Raw genomic sequence first — 12,796 nt, 5'->3', positions numbered from 1 at the left:
TTCTGACTGTAGCACACTTTTGCACACTGTGTGTGTTTTCAAAAGGAATTTGCTACGAGTTCCTCAGGTGAAAGATCAATAGACTGAAAACAAAGTAGGACACAACCGGAGAAGAAAGGTAAATTCTTCTGCTCCTTTCTATACAATTTTCCTTAAATTTAGCCATTATTCAGAAAATCACAGGCTTAAGTAGTACTTACTGATCACTCAAATCTTAGCGATCTTTTCTACCTTTTTCCTTCTTTTGCTGACTCATGATTCTGACTCCCTCTTGCAGCCCAGCCCTTACATATCATTCTCGCTTTGTGTCTTTATTTATAATTTTCCATCCCCATTCTCTTCCTCCTGGAAGTTAGTGACAACTGAGGTTGCCCTGGACTCTCCAGACCTCTAACTCAGTTTTAAGCTAACTTACTTCATTCATTTTCCTTCAAATATATTCAGCCCCCTCCCTTTCTTACCTCCAAACTTTATCTCATGGTATTAATGTTACTTCATGTTTATCCTTTTTATTTCTCATGTTTATCCTTTTTATTTCTAGTTTTTTAATAGCACTAATAGCACTTCATATACCAGTAAGTAACAGTGTACTTTGGTTTTTACATCCAAATTACATTTAAACCTTCACCTACATAAAATGTAAGACTACTTAAAATGTGCTATTTGTGTGGTAAACCTCAAGAGGGCAGGGAGTAGAACCATTATAATTGGTTGTTATACTAGTCAGCCTGATATTTATACTTAAAAAAAATAGTTCTTGGTAACTATGGGAGTAGGGGGAAAAACAGAATGAAAGATGGTGTGGAGACTTAAAAAAAAGATATCTGTTCACTTTGCTTGGGCCTCCTAGAATCTAAGCTAATTTGCATACAATAATTAAAGTTACTACCTTAGTACCACTTTGCCAAATTCTCATAGCAAGCCTAGAGTTTTTTAAGTTTTCTACAAAAGTTAGATTTATATGTTACAGAGATGTATGAAACAAGTGGTGTTGCTATATATATGCTGTGATATACCTACTACTTTCTAACACTATTTTGTCTGTTACCTCAGTTAACAAACTTGATCTAATTGATACATATAGACTACTGTATCAAACAACTGTAGAATGTATATTCTTTTCATATGTATATGGGATGTTAACCATTGGCCACATCCTGGGCTATAAAGCAAATCGTCATTAAAAAATATCAAATTATTGAACTCAGAGTATTGTCTCTGATGAACTTAAGCTACAAATTAACAAAAAGATAACTAGAAAACCCCTATAATGTTTGGATATTTATCACTGCATTTCTAAATTACTCATTGATCAAAAAAATTACAGTGGGATTTACAGAACATTTTAGACTAAAAAATAATGAAAGTATAACACATCAAAACTTGTAAAATACAGCTACAGCTCTGCTCAGAGAGAAGTATATAAACTTAAGTCCAATCACTAGAAACATAGAAAAAGTAAATACTAATTATCTACCTATCTATCTCAAAGAGTTATTTAAAAATAACAAACTCAGATAAATAGAAGGCAATAAAGAACCAAAAGTTTAATAAAAAATAGAAAACAGATACATAATAAAGGGGTTCAATAAAGACACTAGTTGTTTCTTTGAAAAGAATCATATTTATATACCTATCAAATGATGAAAGTGACATCACTACAGAGCACATAGACATTATATAAACTTACTCAAACAAAGACATTCTGACAATTTGATAACATGGAAAAAATGTAAAATACCTAAGAAAACATAACTTATCAAAAACCATGCAAGAAAGCACACCTAACACCAAGATCTTGGTTTCTAGCATCATATTCAAATAATATTTTTTTAACCAAGATTATTTGGAAATGTAGCCTCTTTTAGGACAGAGATAGGAAATATACACGATGAGCCTGGACAATGTTGTGGTACAAGACAATAAGAAAATGTTCAGAACACAAATAAGTAAACAAACAAAAACCAAAAACCTCATGTTACTATGTCATAGGGATACAGGATCCAACTGAAAGAGTTCCCAAAAGTCAAAGCTGGAATAATTTGAGCAACAAATAAACTATTACTATATTATAACCCAAAGTAAACAAAATGCATAGGATGATACTGATATAAATAAATGATTGAATAAACAAATAAATGGGGAGAATGGACAAGTCTCCTGTGCAGAATAATTCGAACTTATGAAGATACTTCACCCTTAAGGAGTATAACTTCACACTTCAGTGTGAGCAGCACGTCATGACTTTCTTCAGAAAGTACAGTATATAAAGGGAGAAAAAAAGTAACTTGACCAAGGAGAGACCTGACAAACAGTCTTAAGCCAAGTGGTCAAGGTTAACATCAACAGTGATAAGTCATATTGATAGTATGTACCTTTCATATGATGTAATGAGAAGGACACTTTATTTATGTGGTCTTCCTCCCCAAAACACATTTTCTCAGCATAATCATGGGGAAAATATTGAAAAAAAAAATTTGACTTGAGAGATACTCTCTAGAATACCTAATCTATAATGCTCAAAACTATCAAAGTCATCAAAAGCAAAGGAAGTCCAAGAAACAGTCAAAACCAAGGAAAGCATAATGAGATATGATCACTAAATGTCATGTGATATCCTGGATTAAATCTCAGAACATAAAAAAGTACATTAGGAAGAAAAACTGAGGAAATCTGAGAAAGTATGGGACTTTGGTTAAATTTTTTAAAAATATGGAGGAAATGAAAAGGAAAAAAGACAACTGTCTGTAATTTTATAGAATAATACATTAAATTGCTGAAAAAGAAGTCAAATATGCTTGTTTTGTAGAGGAAAATAACCTATCTTCTATCCACATATCTCTCTTAGAATAGGGAGAAAATAGCTATAAATAGCCTTTCAAAATAAACACATGATTGAGAAGCTTAGAAAAGTTAAACACGTTTTTGTTGCTGTCAATAAATATTAAATATCATCCAAAGGGGAGGAAAACTGCTTTATAATACAGAAAATAGACTTTTGTCTTTTATTCTATATGTATTATGGGTATTTCTTCCTTTCATTTTAGGACTGTTATAAAGATTAAGTAAAATTTCTGAAGAAAAAAAACTATACAAAAAAAGAACAATTAGGATAGACCACATACTAGGTAACAAAATAAGTGTCAACAAATTTAAGAGGATATTTCAAGCATCTTTTCTGATCACAACAGTATGAAACTAGAAATCAACCACAGAAAGAAAAACAGGAAAAGAATGAACACATGGAGACTAAACAACATGCTACTAAAAGACCAATGGCTCAATGATAAAATCAAAACAATCAGAAAATGCCTTGAGACAAAAGAAAGGAAAACACAACCACACAAAATCTATGAGATGCAGCAAAAACAGTTCTAAGAATGAAGTTCATAGTGATAAGGGCCTTCCTTATGAAACAAACAAACAAAACCCTCAAACAACCTAACCTATCACCTAAAGAGTAGAAAAAGAAGAACAAACAAAACCCAAAGTCAGCAGAAGAAAGGAAATAATAAAGATTAGAGAGAAAATAAACAAGCTAGTGATAAAATAAAAAAGAAAAAGAAAAAGATCAATAAAACCAGAGCTGGTTCTTTGAAAAGATTAAAAAAGACCCCTGCCAGGATCACCAAGAAGAAAAGAGAGTGGACCCAAATAAACATACAGGAAGTGAAAAAGGAGAAATAAATACTGATACCACAGAAATATAAAAAATCATAAGAGAATACTACAAACACTTCTATGCCAACAAATTGGACAATCTAGAAGAAATGGACAAGTTTCTAAAAACATACCAAGTGCCAAAACTGAGTCAAGGAGAAACAGTTAATTTGAACAGACCAATCACTAAAAGTGAAATAGAATCTGTAATTAAAAAAACAAAACAAAACAAAACAAAACAAAACAAAACAAAAAACCTCTCTGCAGACAAAATCCAGGATTGGACAGCTTCACTGGGGAATTCTACCAAATATACAAAGAATAACTTACACCTATCTTTCTTAAACTATTCCAAAAAATTGAAGAGGGGAAACACTCCCAAATTCATTCTATGAAGCCCTATCACCTTGATACCAAATCCAGATAAAAATACTAAGAAAAAGAAGTTTATAGGCCAGTATCATTGATAAATATAGACGCAAAAATCCTCAGCAAAATATCAGCAAGCCAAATCCAACAATACATAACAAGCATCATACATTAATACCAACTTAGATTCACTGCAGGGTCACAAGGATGGTTTAACATATGAAAATCAATCAATGTGATACACCACATTAACAAAAGGAAAGACAAAAATCATATGATCATCTCAATAGATGCAGAAAAAGCATTTGACAAAATTCCACACACATTCATGATAAAAACTTTCATCAAAGTGGATATAGAGATACATATTTCAACATAATAAAAGCCATTTACAACAGACTCACAGTACAGATAATACTGAATGGTGAAAAGCTGAAAAACTTCCTTCTAAATTCAGGAACAAGACAAGGATGTCACTCTCATCACTTTGATTCAGCATACTATTGAAAGTTCTAGCCACAGCAATTAGACAAGAGAAAGAAATAAAAAGTGTCCAAATTGGATGCGAAGAGGTAAAACTGTCACTATATGCAGATGATGTGATACTCTATGTAGAGAACCCTAAAATCTCCACACAAAAACGATTGCAACTAGTAAATGAATTCAGCAAGGTAGCAGGATACAAGATTAATATACAGAAATCTGCTGCCTTTCTTTACACTAATAATGAAATATCAGAAAGATGAAATTTCTAAAAAACCTGTTTAAAAGTCACATACCAAAACAAACAAACAGAAACAACAACAACAACAACAAAAAACCTCTTTAGGAATAAGCTTAACCAAGGAGGTGAATGACCTATACTCTAAAAACGATAAAACACTGATAAAAGGAATTGAAGATGATTCAAAGAAATAGAAAGATATCCTATGTTATTGGATTGAAAGAATTAGTATTGTTAAAATGGCCATATTACCCAAAGAAATCTACAGATTTAATACACTCTCTATCAGAACACCCAGGACATTTTTCACAGAACTAGAAAAAATAATCCTAAAATTTATATGGCACCAGAAAAGGCCCACAATCACCAAAGAAATCCTAAGGAAACAGAACAAAGTTGTAGGCATAACCCCTCTAAACCTCAGACAATATTACAATTCTACAGTAATCAAAACAACACGGTATTGTCACAAAGACAGACATATAGATCAATGCAACAGAAGAGAGATCCCAGAAATAAACCCACAGATCTATGGTCAATTAATTTATGACAAAGGAGGCAAGAATATACAATTGAGTAAAGATAATCTCTTTAACAAGTGGTGTTAGGAAAGCTGGGTGGCTACATATAAATCAATGAAATCAGAATGCTCCCTCACACAATACATAAAAATAAATTCAAAATAGTTTAAAGACCTAAATATAAGACATGACACCATGAAACTCCTAGAAAAAATTATAGGCAAAACATTCTTTGACATAACTTGTAGCACTATTTTCTTAGATCAGTCTCCAAAAGTAAAAGAAACAAAAAGCAAAAATAAACAAATGGGACCTAATCGGACTTAAAAGCTTTTGCACAGCAAAGGAAACAAAATGAAAAGACAATCTACTGAATGGGAGAAAATATTTCCAAATGATGTGGTTGACAAGGGTTAATATTCAGACTATACAAACAACTCATACACCTTGATATCAAAAACAAACAACCCAATCAAAAAATGGGCAGAAGACCTACACAGACATATTTCCAAAGAAGATATACAGATGGCCAACAGGCATATGAAAAGATGCTCGACATCACTAATTATTCGAGAAATGCAAATCAAAACCACACTGAGACATCACTTCACACTGGTCAGAATGGCTATCATCAGAAAGTCTACAAATAATAAATGCTCGAGAGGTTGTGAACAAATAGGAACTCTCATACGCTGTTGGTGGGAGTATAAATTGGTGCAGACACTATGGAAAACAGTGTGGACATTCCTTAAAATAATAAAAATAGATCTACCATATGATCCAGCAATTCTACTCCTGGGCACATATCTGGAAAAACTGAAAACTCTAATTCAAAAAGATACATGCAGCTCAATGTTCATAGCAGCACTATTTTTAATAGCCAAGACAAACCTAAATATCCATCAACAGATGAATGGATAAAGAAGATAAACACACATACACCCCCCACATCTTTGTATACACACACACACACACACACATGCACACACAATGAAATATTACTCAGCCATAAAAAGGAATGAAAATATCACCATTTGCAACAACATGGGTGGACTTATAGGATATTATGCTTAGTGAAATAAGTCAGACAGAGAAAGGCAAATATTATATGATATCACTTATATGTGGAATCTAAAAACATAAGTGAATCTTTATACAAAACAGAAACAGACTCATGGACATAGAAAACACACATGGTTATCAAAGTGGAGAAGGAGGAAGGGAGGAACAAATTAGAAGCATGGGATTAACAGATGAAAACTACTAAATGTAAAACAGAGAAGCAAAAATATTTACTGCATAGCACAGGGAATTATATTCAATATCTTATAATAAACTATAATGGAATATAATCTGAAAAAAAACTGTACACCTGAAACTAACACAATATTGTAAATGAACCATACTTCAAAATTTTTTTAATAAAATACCTGAATAGTCCTATACATTTTATGTTCTGATGCTAAAACTTCATATACCCAACATAATTATATTTTATTCTACACAGAAACAAGTAAACAAACAAAAACCTTCCTGCAAATAAGCTCTAGGCCCCAATGTCTTTATCATAAAAAAGAGAAATTATCTAACTTGTTTCATAAAGCTGGCATAACTCTGACATCATATTCCTCATATATAATATATATGTATACAATAAAGTTTATATATTGGTTTTTGTATAAAAAATTTTATATACATTAAAGTTCATATATAAATTAATTTATATAAATATATTTATATATATCTAACTGTGTACCAATATATATAAGTAGCAGAGCTGATATCTGACAAGGCTATTTAAAGAAAAAGAAAATTATAAGCCAATTTCTCTCCTATACGTGGATACAAATAAAAAAGCAAACAGAATCCAACAATATTTTAAAAGGGTAATCCATCACAAGCAAATCTCATTTATTATGGAAATGTGTAATTGGTTTAATTTAAAAACCAATTATTATAATTGACTATATTAACAAAACAAGGAGGAAGAACATACAACTGTCAATAGGGAGAGACAAAAAAAAAACATAATAAATTTCTATTTCATTCATAATTAAAAGAGAAAAACACTTCACAAACTAGAAAATAAAGGAAAATTACTTAATATGATAAATTATACCCCAAAAAACAAATATAAAAACATCATTTTACTTTATGGTGAAATATTAGCCCCTTTATTGCAAGTTTGGGAACATGAAAGGATACCAGCTATCACTATTTCTATTATACAGAGGAACCAAGGTCCTACTCAGGGCTGAAAAATAATAAACTTTAAAAACAGGATTAGAAGGGAAGAAATAAAAGTATCATGATTTTTAGACAATGTAGTTGTGTGTGAAGAAAATCCAAAGACATCTTGAGATAAATACTACTTTAAATATGGAAGTTTAATAAGGTCACTATGTACAAGATCAATAATATTTACACACACATATACAAAACAAAAAAATAAAAATGAAACAGAAAATGGAATACCCTTTAAAATGCAAAACAGAAGTCAAATATCTAGGAATAACCCTATAAAAGTTACACAATATTTCTACACAGAAAACTCTATATCATTCTTGATAGAAATTAAAAATACAACAGAGAAATAAATTTTATTTATGAACTGCAAAGTCCAGTATTTTAAAGATGTAAATTTTCCCAAAATTGATTTATAGGTCAAAAACAACTGCAATAAAAATCCTAACAAGTGTGTGTGTGTGCAAATTGAAAAACCGATTTAAATTTTCATATTAAATTCAAGGGCCCCAAATTAGTCAAGAACTATAATTTCTCCAAAAGAAAAGGCCAAATAACCTATGCAATCATATGTAAAAAGCTTATAAAATAAGACATGGGAGTGTGCAAGTAGACCAATGAAAAAAACTAGATAATCCAGTAATAGATCCAAACACAAATAAAAATTAGTTTTTCAATAAATGGTATTGGGTCAACTGGATATCCATAGGAAAAAGAAATGAATCTTTACTCTCACATTGAATAAAAAATAATTTCTCTGGATTGCAGATAAAAAAATAAAAGTAAAATAATAAAGCATCCAAATGTTAATATAAGAAAATATCTTCTTAACCTTTGTGTAGGAACGCATTTATCAAACAGAACCACTATAAGCACCAATCATGAAGAATAAGATTGACAATTGGAAGAATAAGAATGAAAATCTCTTCATTGAGAGCCACCATTAAGAGAATAAAAATGTGTTAGAGGCATTAGTTAATGCTACTATGGCAATCAAATTGCAAGAAATGTATCAAATTAATAGGTTGTATACCTTAAATTTATACAATGCTGTGTGTCAAATATAACTCAGATAAAAAGAGAAAAAAGGAGAAAATGGGAAAAAAAGGCAAGCTCCAAAGTGGTAGGGTTCATACAACAAACAACATTGTTCCAGTTGCTGTTGCTGTGTAACAAATTACCCCATAGTTTAATGATATGAAGCAATCATCTTAGTACACTAATGTATTTGGCTGTTAAAAATTTAGAAGTGACACAGGAGGTGTGGATGGCTTGTCCCTGATTCTCAAAGTTGGGGACCATGGCTAGGAAGACTCAAAGGCAGAGAGTGCCTTGTGACCTCTCCTTGCTACAGATGTCTTCTATAGCATGATCAAGAAAGCAGAACTTCTTTCATGGTGGCTCAATGCTTCAGCACAAATGTTCCAGCAAATAAACTGAAAGCTCTATCATTATTTATAACCTAGCCTCAGAAGTCATGTGGTATTATTTTTACCATATTGTATTGATCAAACCAAGTACAAGCTCACCCAGAATCAAGGATAGAGGATAAAGTCCTCACTTCAAGAGAAGAGGAGTGTCAATGAATTTTGTGGCCATTTAATCACCCCACACTCATATATAGAATACATAAAATGATTCTTGCATATCATTATGACAAAGACAGACAATCTAACAGAAAGAAAATATCCCAAAGACTTGAAATTATAAGATGGAAAATTAGTGTTATACTCTGCATGAACTCTATTAACTTACTTCTATATTCAGAGATTTTTTTTTGAAAATATATTAGACACTAAAAAATTTTAAAGTGTTAATGGAGGAGATTATTAAGTGAGCTAGCTCTTAAGAATGAATGGATAGAATTTGGAGAGGTAGGAAAAGGGAAATAACTCCCAGGCAGAGATGGACCTTGGCAGCTACATTTGGTGCTTGAGAATTAAGGTTGAGCAAGTATTGATAACAATAAAGGACATCTATTAAGTCACGTAACTAGACTTCATGATTTCTCCTTTCTGGAAAAGCTCCATTTTCTGAGAAATGCCTCATATACATAGTTATAGAAGAAGCAGTCATGTCCATATAATAATACTATTCCCTACTACAAATGACTAATTTAAAGTGGGGCCCGATATTTAAGCTAGGACAATCTTTATCTTTCTCTAGTTGGACCAAATGGCTATTCTAAATTGGACTTGTATTTCATCTTTCTTTGTCTAGCTGAGCAGATTGGGAGCTAGAAAATTTACAGGCTACTGTCAGCCATTTTTCCCAAATTGTGGACTCAGAACCAGAGAAAGTTAGCCTGAAAAAATGAAGAATAATGGAGTAGATGCAAATAATAGAGCAAAAAAAGTGAAAGACATGGAAAGAAAATTGAGAACCATCAAATCTGTGGGTCCATCCCTTTCTTCATCAAGGGATATTTTCCTACTGTGTGAAAGACTGTTGTATACTTATAATATGTTGTCCTTCTTGTTTAATTGGGTTTCTGAAACTACAACCCAAATCAATTTGACTAATGCAAGAACAAAGGAGTACTGAATATTTAGTCCCAGGCAAATGGTAGTCTTCATATAGGAAAGCATATTGGTGAAAGCATATTGGTGGAAAGCATACTTTACGCCAGACACTACTTCATTTAGTCCTCCCAAATGATCACCCATGTAAGCAATATCCCATACTAGAGATGACAAAACTGAAGTTTAGGGAACTTAAGTAATATACTCAATTCCGCACTTGACAATACAAGAGTTTTTTGTCAAACCTAGGTTAGACCCCTAAGCCATTGCTTCCGCTAGCGTGCTCTGTTGCCTTCATTAAACCCCAAAGACTAAATAATAAGCAAGAATTAGATTTGAAATGAAAGGCAGAACAAGTTGTATCCCGGAGAGATTCTTGGATCCAAACATACACTTTATAAGAAAGCTGTGAACAAGCCTTGGGGCAGAAGGAGCTATTAAATGAGCCAAACCTGATTAGATCTTTCAAATCAATGCTTCTACAATTACTTTTCGGCAGGGCAAAAGACATACTCAGCCTCTTACTACTTTTGTGGGAAAAAATAATTATATACCAATGTACAATTTAATAATTGTGTATGCACTTGACTTGGAAAGAGAAGTAAGGTATATGGGCTCATATTTTAACTGCAACTCATATAATGTCTTAAAGGTTAGTAATCTAATAATTACAACCCAACATTTTTGATGATACCTAAATGCATCACTACATGCTATACAGTTAGTGAAACCACTTTTAACAAGCTAAATTAAGCATGATAGAGCTAAATTAACACTGATTTAAAGGTAAAAGCAAACATTTCTACAACTGAAAATGAAAACCATAAGAAAATAACATTGATGTTATACCTATAATAACAACTACCAAATCCTTCTGTAATATTCTGAGCATTCCAACCCTCTGTTTCATATGAAGTGGAAATGTCATCACAGTGTTGATAGATGTAGCATCCTTAATAAAATAAAATAAAATGCAATTATTTCTAGCAAACGACAGTAGATTTCTCATTTTTGTTTAGTTCAAATTACAGTAATTCTGAATAGCTCAACCATTTTGTAATGACTCTAAGTAAGATGAAAATTAAAGAAAAAAGTGTTTATGGAAATGGGCATCATTTACCCAAAAGAAACAAAGAAAGGACTTACATCTGGGGGCAACCTGTAGGCTATCAGATGATTACTACTGAATCTTGGTTTTAAATTCAAATGTTACTATGTCAGATGTAAATACCATCATGATTAAGGCATAAGGTAGAAATAAGTATGAAGATGGCCTAACTAAAGCAGACACTATGAATTGGAAATGAGTAGGCAGTTAAATTGTTTTAGTAAAAAGGGGATGGACTATGAAAGACTGAACTACAGTTGGATGAGCTTTGATTTGATGCACTGGGCTTTGGGAACCATGAAAAGTTCTTAATCAGAAAAGTGATGGAATGGAAGTTGTGTGTTAAGGAAATGTGTCGGGGCACCAGGGCGCAGGCTGAGTGGGAACTGGACACAGGTAGGCACTGAGAACACACAGAAAGCCTTCCCGTGAATTGGCTACTGTATGAGAAGTGCATACAGCACAGTGATTATGCAGGGCCTCGGGAGAAATGGGCTAACCTGAGAGGCTTGATAGAAATAAAGGAAGGGAAAGGAAAATGAGAGAGTCAAAATCTAGCAGAGAGGGAGAAGAGTGGTTCTGTTCATCTCCTCATGCAAACAAAGTAAGAAAATGATTACAAATGGAATCATGCTTTCAGGGACAATGTTAAATTTGTGGCAACTATGGAAGACCAAACAAATATTTATTTTAAGCCGGTGAAATAAGTAATTGAATGAAGACAAGGTAAGAGTTCAAGGCTGGAGATACAGATGGGAGAAGTAGATAATGACAGAGATGTTCACTGAATACCTGAAGAGTAAATATATTAATAGATTGAACACAGAGGAAAGAAGAGATTTGAGCATGTAGATTTGGAGAACTTTACTCATGGTAGATAGATGAAAAGAAGGGGCCACTGAAAAAGAGACTAAGAAGGAAGGGCCAGAATTGGGAAGAGAAAGGAGAAAGGATATATCTGCAGAAGCCATAAGGGAAAAGTATTTCAAAAGAGAGGCAGACGGTCACTCTTTTATAACATTTGACGCCAAATGTTGGAGTTCAAGGAAAATAAAGTCTGAGGAAAAGACACTGAGTAGACAGAAAGGACATTTTTAATATCTCACAAGTGAAATATTTAAGATTGAATTTAGGGGCTCCAGAAAGTAAGTAGGTAGGAGATCGAGGCAGGGGTATAGATGGAAGGTTCAAGAGGTGGGCAATAAAAAGAGCCAGTCTAACCAGCAGTTATCAAGATGGAGCAGTATCAAGGAAATACCATAGTAAGAAAGCTTTTCCCCTTAACATGAAGGGTGCTTCAGTAGAAAGAAGTTCTTTATTAATTATGCTCTGCAATGTTCTAGTTTGTCAATAAGAGCTTTCATGAAACAATTGATGAACAGCATCTTGACATTTTAGAGTTCATAAACTAATGTTTTCTCTTTAAGACAAAATAAAAATATCTACTGGAAAACATATTCCTTCATGACATATTTAGTAAAATATTATCTTATTAACAGCTTCATTAATCTATGCATCCAACCATCCTACAGAGTCTGTCTCAGTTGTCATTCTAAATGAGGGCATCTGTTAATTTCTGCCATCACTGAGACATGTTACGTGTGTGCTATGTGGATTTTATCTCATCGGTTTTAACCAATTTCTCAAA

This window comes from Vicugna pacos, chromosome 1 (genome assembly GCF_048564905.1).
Source record: "Vicugna pacos chromosome 1, VicPac4, whole genome shotgun sequence".
In the NCBI taxonomy this organism is placed as follows: domain Eukaryota; kingdom Metazoa; phylum Chordata; class Mammalia; order Artiodactyla; family Camelidae; genus Vicugna; species Vicugna pacos.
This window is presented reverse-complemented; position numbering follows the sequence as displayed.